Source organism: Myxocyprinus asiaticus, chromosome 21, assembly GCF_019703515.2.
Source record: "Myxocyprinus asiaticus isolate MX2 ecotype Aquarium Trade chromosome 21, UBuf_Myxa_2, whole genome shotgun sequence".
In the NCBI taxonomy this organism is placed as follows: domain Eukaryota; kingdom Metazoa; phylum Chordata; class Actinopteri; order Cypriniformes; family Catostomidae; genus Myxocyprinus; species Myxocyprinus asiaticus.
In genome coordinates this window covers 16,835,205-16,852,474 of record NC_059364.1, presented here as the reverse complement: position 1 = coordinate 16,852,474, position 17,270 = coordinate 16,835,205, and positions in this window count along the sequence as shown.

Here is a 17,270-nt window from a genome sequence, read left to right as displayed (position 1 = left end):
ATACAGTATTTATTTATTTATTTTTTTTTTTATGACAAGAAATCCAAAATTAAAATAATTTAAAAAATATATATTTGTCTGCACTCTGCCCCCCTCTACTGGCTGTGCAGTGTCACGTGCAAAAAAAAACTCACTCCAGGGGCCACTGCAGAGGAATTAAGACCCTAATCATGAAAAGGTTAAGACTCCATTCATATCAGTAACCTAATAAAAGCTGTTTTATTCTAAATGGAGAGGGTCTCCTCATGGGGGTTGCCATGTTGGGATCACGTGACCAGCTAAATACTATTCACTTAATCTCAATAACCACTCTGTTTTTGGAGACTTTAAATCTTGGATTAAATTACTTATGGCTGATTGTGAATAATAAATTACTACAACGGCATCTTTAACAGAAACTACTGCATTTGAAAGACGCTGCATCCATGCCCCAAGGTGTCAGTGCACCTTTAAGTCATTATTCATTGAAAATCTTGACATCCGTCATAGCTCACATTGATAAGAGTTCATGAGAGAAGTAGAAATTCACAAACTAATAGTTTAGACCAGTTTTGTGAACAGGACCAAACACATTGAAAAGACCCAACTCAAAAGAATGTTCATGACGTTGCTACCTATCTCTTGAACTCTCCCATTATTAGTAATTGCATGAAAAAAGAGCAACCAGTACTGAAAAGGCAAAGATCAAAAACAGTGTTTAACAAGGCGACCCAGCCTGCACTGATATTTGCTTAAACTTTGCCAAAAGAAAGCGTACAGAGTTGTGAGGTTTCGGGGGTGAGGGTGTGTGTGTGTGTGTGTGTGTGTGTGTGTGTGTGTGTGTGTGTTTTGGGATGACAGGATAAATGGATTACTGACCATAACAAATAAACCTACGTCATCCCATTTGGCTTGGCCAGCACAAGCCACTTTCCAGTATGAAACTCATGAGACAGTAGGACATGTGAGGTCTGCCAGTGACCTTACAAATGGACACATCCACATGCCATGAAAAAAACTAAACAAAACTTTGGATATTCAATATTCTCTAATAGGATTTAGAGAAGGAGGTAAGTAATAATCTCCCGCTGTTGTTGTGGAGCAATGAAAGCATCCAACAAAAACTTTCCTTGCACAAGTTTTGGACTAAGGGTATCGCATGACAAGAGACAATTCACATACCAAGCAGGGTCTAAACATTGTCCTAAAGCATACACTTAGGCAGGGTACTTATAGCATGAACACGCTCTTCATTTACAAAGACAACTCGGGATGTATAAGGATTCAGTTGTCACCAGCATTTGTTGTGTTTTGGATGCTGGTCCCCAACATGGAATTCTGGTATGTTGGTGTTCCATCAAGGCCTTTTCACAAGCTCAACCATTAGGACTTCCTTAGTCAACAATCATTGCCAGCAAAACCATGCTGGCTGACTAGCTTCCGTCTGTTTTGCTGGGGAATAGTATGGAGATGGACTAGCATCTAAACCACATTAAAGAAATAGTTCACCCAAACATAAAAGTCATATGACTTTCTATCTTCTGCAGTACACAAAAAGGAGATATTTTAAATAATGTCACAATCTGATTTCCATACAAAATGATAGTGATCCACTTTAAAGCTTCAAAAGCACTCAGAAGTTTCATAAGGCAGTACATGTGACATTTTTGCAGTGTAGTGTTGGTGTATGTGAGGCAAATTGAGATTCAGGTGATTAGTTTGAAATTAACTTAAGTTAACTTTACTGTACGATCAGTATAGCTGCTGTTAAAAGAGATGGAAGCCTTCCATAATGTATACAGGCTGATGTTAAGAGATAAAGAGAGAGTGAGAGAATGTGAGAGAAAGATTACGCTCTTGATACAGTTAAGCAGTTTTAGAACTGTGCATTTCAAATTTAAATATCTCACACTTTTTTCCTCCAGCTCTGGAAGCCAAACATGACATGTAAGTGCTCTCTCACTCCGGATCTCTGCAAAAATAGATCATGTCACACTCCGGAATGTAAACTCAAACTAGAGAGCAAATTAGTCGGCCACAAATGATTGCTAAAAGTATGAAGTTTTCCACAAATGCTCCCGGTGGAGTGGTTTGCCGAGGGCATGGATTTCAGACCCACACATGTTTTGAGTTGAGGAACAAGGGGGGAGAGGGGTGTGATTGAAGAGTGTTTGAGGTTCTTGTCTTCTATGAGACAATGGAGGAGAATTAAAGGATGGGTAAACCCTCAAACCAGAGCTTCTGTTCATAAGAACCAAAATGCAGATGGTAGATTGGAGATAACTAAAACCCTGATGAATAAAATAATCTTGAACATAAAAAAGAAAACCCAGTGGGAATTCACTAAAGGCTCAGATATACTTCATTCATAATTGAAGAATGAACGGATGTGACATCATTTGAACAAACTCTGGCCAAAAAGAAGGTTTTTGCATTCGTTTTGGTGATTTGTAACAGCTCGCCTGGTCGAACTTTTAGAAAAAAGTCTTACCGGCTGCTAAAAACCTTAGTACTGCCATCGGTACAAGTCATCGGTAGGTGTGACCTGGAGTTCCACCAGCAATGTGGAAAAAGTTCTTAAACAGTATACCATTGCTCGGCTGTTTAGAACTTGTTTTTACCCCAGAATGAATAATGAAGAAGAAATTCTCCGGAAGTATCCCTTGCAAAAAATCTAAAAAATCTAAAACTTGCCACAAATTTGCTGCTAATTATGAGCTTCTGATTTGCCACAAATGTTTGCCAGAAGTTTGCAGTTCTCCGCTGGTAGTGGTGAACCTGCAGTAGACCTTTGGCAACAATGGATAATTTGCAGCGAGTTTGCCGTTAAGCTCAAATGATTTCACATGCAAATGACAAGTTTGTGGCAAATTTGCTATGCACTCTTGATTTTTGTAAGGAATATCAGGGTCTTAAGAATGAATTGCGACTACAAATAGCAACATTTATTTTCTTTGTTGTCGCATCTGATTTCCAAAAATAACAGTTCAAATCAGGCAACGCAAATTGCACGATGCAATTCTACATCATGTGGGTTGGATTGAAGTGCTCAGTCTGATCTCATTATTTTGCGGAGGTATTCATACTGTACATAACATTGACATGTTCATTTTTGTATGTTTGCATAAACACTGAAACGTACAGTAGGCTTCAGACATATTGAAAGCATCTAAAAAGTAAATGTTTTTACATATTTACTATAGGGCTGGGAAATTTAACTCGTTGATTTCTTTTATTAACATCTGACTGTTAAACGTGTTAAAAATATTAACGCATAAATTAATACAGTATCTGTTTTTTTATTCTTCACTTCCTGAAACTTCACTAATGTTTTCCCTACTTCCTGTGGCTAAAATTTCCAGGAGGTACACACTTAACTCAAATGCACTTGTTACCACATCTATACAAAGGAAATACTTATGATCTGGAACAGTATTCTAAAGTGAGGCTCATGGTAATTGTAATGAACTGGCCATGGAAATGGTGTTAGGATCCATGTGCAAGAAGTTTATTAAGAACACAAGCAAACAATCCAAATCAGCAGGCATATAGATGTAGTTGTTAAGCAGGCGGTAAAATCCAATATACCAAAAAGACAGTCCAACAAGGCAAACAAAACAAAGGGGCATCCAAAAGGCAGTAATTCCAGAAAAACAGGCAATGGTAATAACATGAAAACAATCAGCAATAGCAATGGAAAAACGCTTGATAAGGCAGGTTAACTGGCAATACTTAAAAAAAGTATAAGTGGAAGTGCATGGCTATTTATACAATGAAAACAGGAAGTGAGCAGAGAAGAAATGAGTGACGATCAGTATTCGGGAGAGGGCTCCCTCTGGTGGTTGGTAAGAAGGGTAACAACCTCGGATGTTACAGTAATGCATTACTGTAGCAAAGGTTCATATTTGGATCAAAGGAGGAAGCGGGAGCCAGTATTCACAGTTCACGTGAGTCAGAGTTTTATTAACAAAACTAATAGAAAATCACTTTGCAGCTTCACACTCAACCAAAAGTCTGCTTTGCAGCATAAAATATAAGACAGGTCCGCTTTTCAGCACAACAATCTATATAAACATTCTGATAACAGACACGTAGTCTCTGGTCTGTATTTCTCTTTCTCTCTCTGGACTGGGCCATCTTTAATCTCCTCCAACTCTCACTGTGAACACAGAAACGGTAATTAGTCACAATTAGTTTCAGGTGGATGTCCTTACCGCTTTCTCTCTCCAGGTGCTCTGCCACGCCCTCACCTCCACATACACCCACCACACAACTCAGGCCGGGGAACCGTCTGGACTGCAGCCCCCACCCCCCCTTTTTTTTTCTGTAGAAGATGTCCGTGACAGCCATCTGTGCTCCTGGTCTGTGGACCACCTCGAACTTAAATGGCTGTAGTGCCAGATACCAATGGATGATCCGAGCATTGGCATCCTTCTTGCGGTGGAGCCATTGGGGAGGGGTGTGGTCTGAACAGAGGGTGAATGCTTGAAGCGGAGAGTGAGGATCACCCACTTGATGGCCAAACACTCCTTCTCTATGGTGCTGTACTTTGTCTCTCTCGTAGAGAGCTTTCAACTAATGTACAGCACCGGGCGCTTCTCCCCCTCCACCACTCGGGACAGAACAACACCCAGCCCCCTGTCCAATGCGTCCGTCTGCAAAACAAAAGGGAAAGAGAAATCAGGGGAATGCAGAAGCGGCCCGCCACAAAATGCAGCTTTTACCTGTGTGAAAGCCCTTTGGCATGGCTCCATCCACTGGACCAGGTCTGGAGCTCCCTTTTTAGTGAGATCAGTCAGCGGGCTGGTGACGTCCAAATAATTAGGCACAAACTATTGATAATAGCCAGCCAGCTCCAAGAACTGTCTCACCTCTTTTTTAGTCTTAGGACTCAGGCAGGTCGCAATCGCTGCGGTTTTATCAATTTGTGGTTGCACCTGCCCATGCCCCAAGTGGAACCCCAGATACCGTACCTCCTCCCGTCCAATTGTGCACTTCTTCAGGTTTGCTGTGAGCCCCGCTCATCACAGTGACCTCAGAACGGCCCCCGGATGCTGCATGTGCCGCTGCCAATCATTACTGTAAATCAGTTTTGCCCAATCTTTTTCTGCCACGGCATACTTTTTACGACTACAAAATTCTACAGCACACCACTATCCCACATAGGCTAACCATCATCAATATTTTTCCTTTTCAAGAACTTGTCCATGTTTTCTGTCCATTTTAGTAGCGTGTTTACTTGTAATGTTTGAAATTCGGCTATGCAAAAAAAAAACAAAAAAAAAAAAAACAAGTCACATAGGTAGGCTACGCTATGTGAGGTCACAAGTGGCATGAGCACTAAATCTAATTATATTTTAGTGATTATTTTGGTGAGGCGTGCTTCTGTTTCACAAATTTGTTCAATTTTGTTAACTGATAAGTTCAGTGACCCCTTCTGGAAATGTCACTAAGTGGCGACAAAATGAGCGTCTTATGTGCTATGAGTGAGTCAATGAATCATTTTGAGTCGTTCATGACCGAAATCTACCAAGAGACTTTATAGTGTTTAAGCATTAAAAGAACAAGGCAGATCTATAATTTTCCTTCAGTCTGAGTATTATTTTTCATCCAAAAAGACAACAATAATAGTCTAATAATAGTGAGTTTTAATAACATAACGTCCTTACCTTCTCCTTTATTAAAACTTGCAAGGCTACAAATCTACTGACTTAAGTATAAGAATTATAAACACAAAGCAGATCTACGGTATCATTTTCCTACAGTAGCCTATTTAAACTGCTGAGCATGGCTTTTATCAGAAAAGACCACAATAATAGACAAATAATAATAATTTTGAGTTTCAATAATGTTCTTTCGTCATTGTAAAGCACATTTCACATGAGTTGAGTTGAGGTGTCAACGCTCCGTTCAATGCCAGGGTCAAGCACCGCATTGCCCTCGACATGACAAGAGTTGCAGAAAGCATCACAGAGGGGCGATTTGACGAGTTTGCCACGTAAGAAAGCGGGAGGTGTGCACAATAAACATTGAAAACGTATTTGGAAGAGAGAAAAAATTTTGCAGTTGCTTTGATAGCAGAAAGTAATAAAAGGACTCATTTATGTTTAGGTCTAAGCGTTTTCTTGGTGAATTTAAATTAGTTAAATAACTGGGGTCTCTGATATTCTTAAATGATAAGGTAATATTTAATGAAAAGAAATTATGAGACATTCAATGTCTCTTCACAAATTTGGACAGTTTTAAAATATTTCTTGTTGCTTAGTACTCTCAAAGACATTATTGGTGAAGCAAAAACGTGTGTGGGAAAAACACTTTGGTGTAAAGTGGCGTCACTTCGTAGACTTCAATGTATTCGGCAGCGCTGACGCGAGTCATGTGAAAGACCCTTAACGCATATAAATATCAGTCACTTTTGCACATTAATCATTGCTCTTCACAATCACAAAAGTGACCGATTATGGTTTCAAAACGGCGAATTTCTCCGAAAGGTGAGGAGTTTGGATCCCTGAAATTATTATAATTTTTTTTTTCATGCATTAATTTATTTTGTGGAATTTGATAATTTTCCACAGCACACCTGACAATCTTTCATGGCACACTAGTGTGCTGCAGCACAGTGGTTGGGAAACACTGCTGAAAATAAAGATATCATCCAAATAAGCAGCGTCATGCAGTCTGAGGTCTCTGTCCATCAGACGCTGAAACTTAGCCGGGGCCCCAAACAAACTGAACAGAAGGGTCACAAATTGGTGTAATCCAAACATGTGGAGAAGGCCGTTTTCTCATGGGACATCGACGTTAAGGGGATCTGCCAATAAACCTTTGTTAAGTCCTGTGTCGAGTAAAAGCGAGCCGTGCCCATCCGGTCAAGCAATTCGTCAATACGAGGCACTGGATACACATCAAATTTCGACACCGCATTGACTTTTCTATAATACACACAGAATCAGACCGAGCCATCACTTTTAGGTACCAGAACCACCAGGCTGGCCCAATCACTGTGGGATTCTTCTGTTACTCCCATACTGAGCATGGCCTTTAATTCTTCCCATACTACCTGTTTCATGTGTGTTCGGGTAAGTGGTAGGGCCGACTACATACCAATACCCTGGAGGTCATCTCGATGTGGTGTTCTGGTAGGTTAGTGAAGCAAGAGAGAGGCGAGAACATGTCACAGAAACTTGTTTGCCATCTGGCAACCTCCGTACGTTGTGATGGCGAGAGGTGGTCTCCACAAGGGACTGGAGTGAACTGATTGGCCTATAGACTCACGTCCGGACTGAGCTCCTCCCTCTCCCGAACCACCATCATCACGGATATGGGGACCACCTCTCTCCATGGTTTTATTAGTTTGAGGTGGTAAATTTGATGAGCCCCGCCCCATCCATACGCACTACCTCATAGTCGACTTCCCCAACTCTCCATGTGACCTCAAAAGGCCCTTGCCACTTTGCGAGTAATTTAGAGCTCGATGTGGGCAGTAATAAAAACACTTTATCTCCCTGTGCAAACTCCCGTAGCCGAGCTCCCCTGTTATACAGCTGGAACTGACATTCTTGAGCTTGTATCAAATTCTCCTGTGATAGACACCCCAGTGTGTGGAGTTTTGCTCTCAGGTCAAGAACGTTTTGAATTTCATTTTTGCTTTGTGAAGGTCCCTCCTCCCAATTTTTCTACATGATGTCTAACACACTTACACCCATATAATAATTCAAATGGAGAAAACCCCGTGGGGGCTTATGGGACATCTCGCACTGCAAATAACAGGGGTTCGAGCCACTTATCCCAATTCCAAGCATCTTCGTGCACAAACTTACGAATCAGTACGTTCGACCAAGCTGTCCATTTGTAGATGTTACATGCTTGTCCGAATCAATTTAATACCTAATAATTCGTACAGCTCACGTAATGTACGTGACATGAAAATAGTGCCCTGATCAGTGAGGATTTTTTTCGGAATCCCCACTCGGGAGATTATTCTGAAGAGTGTCTCCGCAACACTATGTGCTGAGATGTTGCAAACAGGCACTGCTTCCGGGTATTGCATTGCATAGTCCACCAGAACCAACACAAAGCGATGCCCGCATGCTGACTGTTCTAATGGCTTGACGAGGTCCATGCCAACTCTGTCAAAGGGAACCTCGAACAACGGAAGAGGGCGCAATGGCACTTTTGGAGTGGACGGTGGATTCACCAGCTGACATTCCTGTCATGTCGCACACCACTGGCTAACATCCCCGTGAATGCCCAACCAATAGAAACGGGCCATGAGACAGTTTAGTGTTTTCCCCTGACCCAAATGACCCGCCATCAGACTATGATGAGCCACCTGGGACAACATCCCGATGGCTCCTTGGTACTAACAACTGGGTTGTATCTTCTTTTGTCTGAGCGTCCTGTGTCACTCGATACAACCAATCGTTTATAATTGAGAAATATGGATATGTGAGTGTAATGCGCGGCTGAAGGCGTTGACCATCAATTACTTTCACTTAGTCAAACGTGTGCTTAAGAGTCTCATCTCTCGTCTGCTCCAGAGGAAAATTCCCAGCAGGAATTCCCCTAAGGGCTGGGATAGTCGAGGCTTCCCACTCCCTTATGTCATCCTGACTCGGAACTGACGTAGATGGCCCTGGCTCCATCTCCCCGTCAGCACATTGCACACTCCACACCGTCACACCGTATTACAGGACCCATCCACACACAACCCTTTTAACAATTTGGGAAAAGCCTGCCAATTAGGACCCAAAATTAGTGTATGGGTGAGGTGGGAAATGTAAGCGCAGCGTAGTTCTAGCGGGAAGACTAGCAGCTATACATCATCACACCATTAGCTAGGTAACTCCTAGTCAATCGCATGTAAAACATTGCTTTATAAGTCTGCTCACAATCTATCACATTGCTGTTTCAGTGTGCTAACACGGCAACCTCCACCACCCCATCGTCACAAGTTCAGTCCCATCCTGCACGGGGGTAGGCTCCTCGCCCCTGCCTCCTATCTCCGGCAGGATCTGATGGTCCCATGTACAACTTCTTTGGAGAGGTGGACTGCCCATTGCGCCCATGGCCATTCCAGAGATTGGGCCATATGCTCAAAGAGCTCCAGAAAGGCCTCCGGATCGTCTTGCAGCCCCATCTTCGCAAGCAACACATGGGAGTTCGCTGCTGCCGGGCTCGTGGCATGCGCCCCCCTCCTGAGGCACCAAGCTCCGCTCTGTCCTCATCCTGGCCTCGAAGGAGTGCCTTGAAGCGCTGTTGCTGCTCCACCCGCAGATCCATGAGGGCCTGGTGTTGAGCCTGGTGGATGCTGGCGAGGGATCGAAATAATTCCTCCAGCAGTGAAGATGACTCCATAGCAGCGTACTCATCCTCCTTGTCCCGGGTTTCGGCACCAGTGTAGCAATGGTTCATATTTGGATCAAAGGAGAAAGTGGGGCTGGTATTCTCAGTCCACGTGAGTCAGAGATTTATAAAAAATAGAAAATTGCTTTGCAGCTTCACACTGACCCAAAAGTCTACTTTGCAGCATAAAAGATAAGACAGGCCCGCTTTTCAGCACAACACTCTATATAAACACTCTGGTAACAGACACGTAGTCTGTGGTCTGTATTTCCCTCTCTCTCTCTGGACTGGGCCGTCTTTTATCTCCCCCGACTCTCACTGTGAACATAGAAATGGTAATTAGTCACAATTCATCTCAAGTGGATGTCCGTACCGCTTTCTCTCTACCCAGATGGGCACTTGACCATGCCCTCACCTCCACAATTACTTATAAATGATATCTTATTGTGTCCTTCCTTGAACGGTATTCTAAAGTGAAAATCATGGTAATTCATTGTTAATGATTGAGATCTTATTGTTATCTTCCTTCTGAAGAATTGCCGGTTTTAAGTTTAATACATGGCAATTAAATTGAACTAGGGCTGGGAAATTTAATTGATAGTTTAATAGTTGACGTTTTAATGCATTAAAAAAAAAAAAAAAAACGCAATTAATTTAGTATCCATTTTTCCCCACTTCCTGTGGCTAAAATTGGCATATGTAAATTTCCAGGAGATACATCTCAATTTGACTGCACATCCACAGAAACCGATTGTGTGTAGCAGTGCATGCATATTCATTATGCACGATGCATGTCCTGGCATAATAAACACGGGAACGGATTTACTCTATGGAGAACCACACTTTACGTAAGAATACCTATGAATACTAATGAGATCATGGTGGAGTGCTCGGTTGTGGAGGATGCAGCAGACTACCAAGATCTGGTATACTTTGCTGGGACTGTACAGCATCACACCACTATTGTGATCCAGACATCTAAATCTGCTTTTTAAAATGCCGATAGTGCACTCAACTACACTGTGCATCTGGATATACTATGCCCAGTTATAACACGCTTTTCCATCATTTGGTGTGTAACTGCTGCCTTGATCAATAGAAAATGTACACAAATGTTTTAAACAAAATTCTGTTTACCGCCTGCTTTCTGTGATACTGCACGAAAAATGGCGCAACTGTTAAATGAATCCGCCCCACAATGTGCTGTCAGAACTGCAATCACAGTTTAGTTTATTATTTTTCATTTTAGGGCAAAACCCAAAAAAATTACTGATTGAGTAAGCTATACAAATAACTCCACTGTGTAAGATTCCATATGTGTGTTAGTGTGTGGATTTGACACTTCTCACTGTAATTGACATCCAGTATAGTGCCACAGCGAATGCAGAGTGGTTCCTGTCAGGTTATGGTAGCACTGCCTCTAAGGTCAATTATGGGAAATGTTTAGGAAGTTCTCTGAATGCTAACATATGCAGCATAATGGTAACAGAATGAGGGCCTCACAGACTTCCACTATACACAGTATATACTCTTAACTCAAACTGATCACTGTTTAGAGCAACCCATTTCCTCTGAAACACACATCTATGCTTCTGGTTCGCAAGGTGTGTTTATGCTGTTCTGCTATTGTGTGATGATATGATCTTGTGTCATTGTTTCCAAATGTTAATTCTGCGCAGAACACCAAGTACTCCGACATGGAGGAGTGCTCTAGAAATGTGTTCAGTTAAGGGTAGATTCAGACTCTCATGTTCCTGGAGCACTCTTCTCCAGAGACACAGTAAAAAATATTGAATACATTTGACAACTTTGATGAAAACCAAGAATAAGGTCAAATTTTAGAGCAATTGCTGCACTAAAAGAGACTTTTGTATGAAAATGTGGGTTGAATAACCAGATGACCCCAAATTCAAATCATTGTATTGTTGTATTTGCTGTCCTTAACATTCCATGCAAGATTGCTACTTAAATTAGGTAAAAAAAAAAGATTTTAGATAACTTTGCAAATTTATTTAAAAGAAAAAACTGAAATATCACATTGACATAAGTATTCAGACCCTTTGCTACGACACTTGAAATTTAGCTCAGGTACATCCCATTTCTCTGGATCATCTTTGAGATGGTTCTACACTTGACTGGAGTCCACCTGTGGCATATTCAATTGATTGGACATGATTTGGAAAGGCACACACCTGATTTGGAAAGGCCTCACAGCTGAAAATGCATATAAGAGCAAAAACCAAGCCATAAGGTCAAAGGAACTGCCTGCAGAGCTCAGAGACAGGACTGTGTTGAGGCATAGATCTGGGGAAGGCTACAAAAAAATTTCAGCTGCATTGAAGGTTCCCAAGAGCACACTGGCCTCCATAATTCTTAAATGGAAGAAGTTTGGAACAACCATGACTCTTCCTAGAGCTGGCCGCCCGGTCAACCTGAGCAATTGAGGGAGAAGGGCCTTTGTAAGAGAAGTGACCAAGAACATGATGGTCACTCTGGTTGAGCTCCTGAGATCATGTGTGGAGATGTCGAAACTTGCAGAAGGACAACCATCTCTGCAACACTCCACCGATCTGGACTTTATGACAGAGTGGCCAGACGGAAGCCTTTCCTTAGTGCAAGACACATCAAAAAGCACCTAAATGACTCTCAAACTGTGTGAAACAAGATTCTCTGGTCTGATGAAATGAAGATTGAACAGTTTGGCCTCAATTCCAAGCGTCATGTCTGGAGGAAACCAGGCACCGCTCATCACCTGTGCAATATCATCATAAAAGTGTAGCATGGTGTGGTGGTGTTTTTCAGCGGCAGGGACTGGGGGACTGGTCAAGGTTGAAGGAAAGCTGAACGCAGCAAAATACAGAGATATCCTTAATGAAAACCTGGTCCAAAGCGCTCCAGACCTCAGACTGGGCTGAAGGTTCACCTTCCAATAGGACAATGACCTTAAGCATACAGCCAAGACAACACAAGAGTTGCTTAGGGACAATACTGTGAATGTCCTTGAGTGGTCCAGCCAAAGCCTGGATTGAACCCAATCAAACATCTCTGGAGAGACCTGAAAATGGCTCACCAGAGATGTCCACCAACGGTCCCCATCCAACCTGACAGAGCTTGAGAGGATCTGCAGAGAAGAATGGCTTTATATATACAGTACATATATATATATATATATATATAAAAGCCAGTTTTATTAGTTTTTTGATGATTTTATTAATTTTCATTCAGTTCATCAAAGTGATAGTATCACTTCAGAAGACTTGGAAAAGACTTGACTTGGATTACTTTTACTGTAGTTTTATGGTGTTTTTATTTATTTGTTTATTTGAAATTGATAGACCAGAACGACTATTAATGTACATTATATATATAGCAAATAAACCCTGTGAAGACTTCACAGAATTCACCTTTTGTGTTCCACGGATGAAAGACAGTCCAATGGGTTTGGAGCGACATTTGGGTGAGTAAATAATGACAGAATACAATTTTTGGGGTAAAGATTTTCTTTCCAAAGGCCTAAAAATAACATGACTTTAAAAAAAAACAGAACCCTGAAAAAAACATGTATAAGAAAATACAGTTTTCTCTCAGCACTAATATCACAACCTGTGTCTGGTAATTGAGGGGGGAACGTCAGGCGTCTATTAACCCTGTCAGGTATGATTTATGTGGATGCCTTGCCCCACAGTTCACCCCTTGTGTGACGGACAGGCCTGATGTGATTGGTCACAGCTCTGGTAGCGAGTGATGGTGATTCGCTGACATTGTGGTGAGGTGTGTGGTTTGGATGGCGATTTGATTACATGTGTAACACGGAGGGGAAAACCACTCAACAACGAAATGAGAACCGCACTGCTGCTCTCTCAAAAAGGCAGATAGGAACATGGGAGTTGGAAAAGCCACAGCAGGAGATGCCGGGCAGTTCTGTGAGGCAGCCGATGAGTGTGGAGGGATAGATTTGGGAATGACATGAACAAAATTATCTTTCGAGTCATCAAAAGTGGTCCAGTTTTAATGAGCCATGCCTGAACTCTGGTTTAAAAAATGATGGTATAAACACATCTGTGTTCAATTGGAAGCTCTTTATCTTTGAAATTCTGAAAGTTACTCTGCTATTAATTTCATAATTCATCCAATATTACATACTGTTGGACAATATGGTGATATAAGTTAGTAAACCAACCAATCTCACAATAATTTCCAGGGTTAGGGTGAGTTTTTTGGTTGAACTTTTTCAGAACCACCGATCTGAAACATGTTATTTTCTATTACAGTAATTTCGTTTAAGGGGATGGGGTTCCTAAGGGAGTTTAAATCTTTCTCTTTTTGAAGGGTAGATCTTTGTGCCGCAGCTAATTTGTGAGAGTCATACCAACTTTCTCTTCCTGTTTTACAAATCAAAGAAATGTGGGGTCATATTTGTGTCATGCATATCCACTGAGTCAAGAGACATGGTGGCACATCACCAGCCAACAGATCAAAATGTTACTTTCAATACAAGAGACAATCAATACCAATCAGCATCTGTATATAAAACTGTGTCCTTTATTTCTCAACTAATCTTTTCAATTCATTGCATTTTCTTTTACATACCATGAAAGTGAATGATTACTTACAGACATCCTGCCTAACATCTACACAACAACTACACCATTGTAACCACACACACACAAAAAAAAAAAAATAATAATAATAATAATAATAATAATAATAATAATAATAATTTTATTTGCTTTACTCACTTTCCCAAACAATGATAAAACAGTGTCAACTCTGTTCACTGGGGCGGGGACAGTGTCACCCCCCAACGTCACATATGAACAACCGTGAACCATCATCACTATCCTGGCTCCTACAACAGTAGTCCAGCAGACATTTTCCCTCTTTATAAAGGAAATGTTTATGTGCTCTCTCAAAATCCCTCTGAGAAGTCAAAACTCTTTCAGCTGCTGTTGGTGAATGGAGAGATTGAGCTGACAGTGAAGAGAGCAGATAAGACGTCTAACCCTATGAACCGACATGATGAAGACAGATATGAGTTTGGCTCCATCCTCTGCTCACAGCTCTATTTAGCTTGATTGTTCGCCATGACAATTTGATAGCAGAAATCCAGGCCAGACAGAGCCATAATTAATTGCTTATAAAAACATTCACCTGCCAAGTGCTGTAGAACATGAACCTTTAGTATATCCAGCATCATAAGACAGGAATTTAACATAAAATATATTAGACTAAGTTATTTTCTCTAGATGGCATTCTAACAAGCTACCTGGCCCAGAGTTGTGAGAACTGTGGAGGCTTTGGACTGTCCATTTCTGTCTTTGGACTGTCCATTCCCTGCATTCATTAATGTTCATACTCTGTTCATGAAGAACCAAGCCTAACATTGGTCAATTGCAATCCCATTTTAACACATAATTTAATATCAGTGAGGTAGAAAAAAATGCATCATACATGAAACTCCTCAGAAACCCCTGATTAGCGTCAGAGTTGCCCAACACACTGACCTGTAAGGAGTAAAGTGTCAGCGTTGCCCACAGTGGTGCATTGTGCTTCCATCAAGCATTGTAACACTCACAGTTTAAATAATTTAAAGTTTAACTCCATTGCCACTGACCTTTCGAAGCCACAACCAATGGCAATTTGCATATACAGGATGTAAGGTCTGTCTTTGTAATGAAGGGTCCAACTTAACACTGTAGTGATTTTCACATATCTTTTTACCTCACTAATTATGTCTTTTAGAGTACAAAGCAACTGTCAAACTTTATGAAGAGATATTGAATGTTTCAAATTATGGCCACCTGCCTAACATGCTGTTGGTCCTCTGTGTGCCGCCAAAACAGCACCGACCCGCCAAGGCATGGGCTCTACAAGTTCCCTGAAGGTGTCCTGTGGTTTCTGGCAACAAGACATTAGCAGCAGATCCTTCAAGTCCTGTAGTTACGAGGTGGAGCTGCCATGGATCGGACTAATTGGTCCAGCACATCCCACAAATGCACAATCAGATTTAGATCTGGGGAATTTGGAGGCCAGGGCAACACCTTGAACTTTTCATCATATTTCTCAAACCATTCCCGAACAATGTGTGCAGTGTGGCAGGGCGCATTATCCTGCTGAAAGAGGCCACTGCCATCAGGGAATACCATTGCCATGAAGGGGTGTACCTGGTCTGCAAAGATGTTTAGGTAGGTGGCACATGTCAAATTGACATCCACATTAATGCCTGAAACCATGGTTTCCCAGCAGAATATTGCCCAGAGCATCACATTCCCTCCACCGGCTTGTCTTCTTCTGACAGTGCATCCTGGTGTCATCACTTCCACAGGTAAATGGTACACACGTACATGGCCATCCATGTGATGTAAAAGAAAACTGAACTCATCGGACAAGGCAACCTTCTTCCACTGCTCCAAGGTCCAGTTCTGATGCTTGTGTGCAGCCTCGAGTTATTGGCAATTCTGCTCGCCCTGCCGAGGTTCCGGCTGTTGATCCAGGGCAAGCACATGTTAGTTCTGACAGACAGCACGGCAGCGGTAGCATATGTCAACCGCCAAGGCGGTCTGCGCTCTCGTTGTATGTCACAACTCGCCCGCAGTCTCCTACTCCGGAGTATGCAGCACTCTAAGTCGCTGCGAGCCACTCACACCCCGGGCAACCTCAAAACTACAGCAGACGGAGCTGTCACAACAGGTTACCCTCAGGGGAGAGTGGAGACTCCACCCTCAGGTGGTCCAGCTGATTTGGAGTTGATTAGACAGGCACAGGTGCACCTGTTCGCCTCCCAAGAATCCTCCCCACTGCCCGCTCTGGTATGCCCTGACTGAGGCCCCCCTCGACATAGACGCGCTGGCACACAGCTGGTCCCCTGGCATGCACAAATATGAGTTTCCCCCAGTGAGCCTGCTTGCACAGACCCTGTGCAAGGTCAGGGAGGACGAGGAGCAGGTCATCCTGGTAGCACCCTACTGGCCCACCCAGACATGGTGCTCAGACCTCACGCTTCTCACGACAGCTCCCCCCTGGTGAATTCCCCTGAGGAAGGACCTTCTTTCTCAGGGACAGGGCACCCTCTGGCACCCACGCCCAGACCTCTGGAATCTCCATTTCTGGCCCCTGGACGGGACGCGGAAGACCTAAGTGGTCTACCACCCGTGGTGGTAGACACGATCTCATGCCTTTAAGTGCCGTCTATTCGCTAAGTGGTGTTCTTCCCGACGCGAAGACCGCCAGAGATGTGCAGTCAGATCAGTGCTTTCATTCCTGCAGGAGAGATTGGAAGGGAGGCTGTCCCATTCCACCTTGAAGGTGTACGTTGCCACCATAGCAGCACACCATGACGCAGTCGACGGTAAGTCCTTAGGGAAGCACGACCTGATCATCCGGTTCCTAAGAGGTGCCAGGAGGCTGAATCCCTCCAGACCGCACCTCGTTCCCTCATGGGATCTCTCGGTAGTTCTTCAGGGTCTAAAGAGAGCCCCCTTTGAGCCTTTGCAGTCAGCCGAGCTTAAGGCACTCTCCTTTAAGACTGCCCTCCTGACTGCGCTCACTTCCATCAAGAGGGTAGGTGACCTGCAAGCGTTCTCTGTCAGGGAAACGTGCCTGGAGTTTGGTCCGGGTTACTCTCACGTGATCCTGAGACCCCGACCAGGCTATGTGCCCAAGGTTCCCACCACCCCTTTTAGGGACCAGGTGGTGAACCTGCAAGCGCTGCCCAAGGAGGAGGCAGACCCAGCCCTGTAGTTGCTGTGTCCGGTGCACGCTTTACGCATCTATTTGGATCACATGCAGAGCTTTAGAGTCTCTGAGCAGCTCTGTCTGCTTTGGTGCACAGCGGAAAGGAAGCGCTGTTTCCAAGCAGAGGATTGCCCACTGGCTTGTTGATGCCATAACTATGGCATATCTCGCCCAGAACATGCCGCCCCCGGTAGGGCTACGAGCCCATTCTT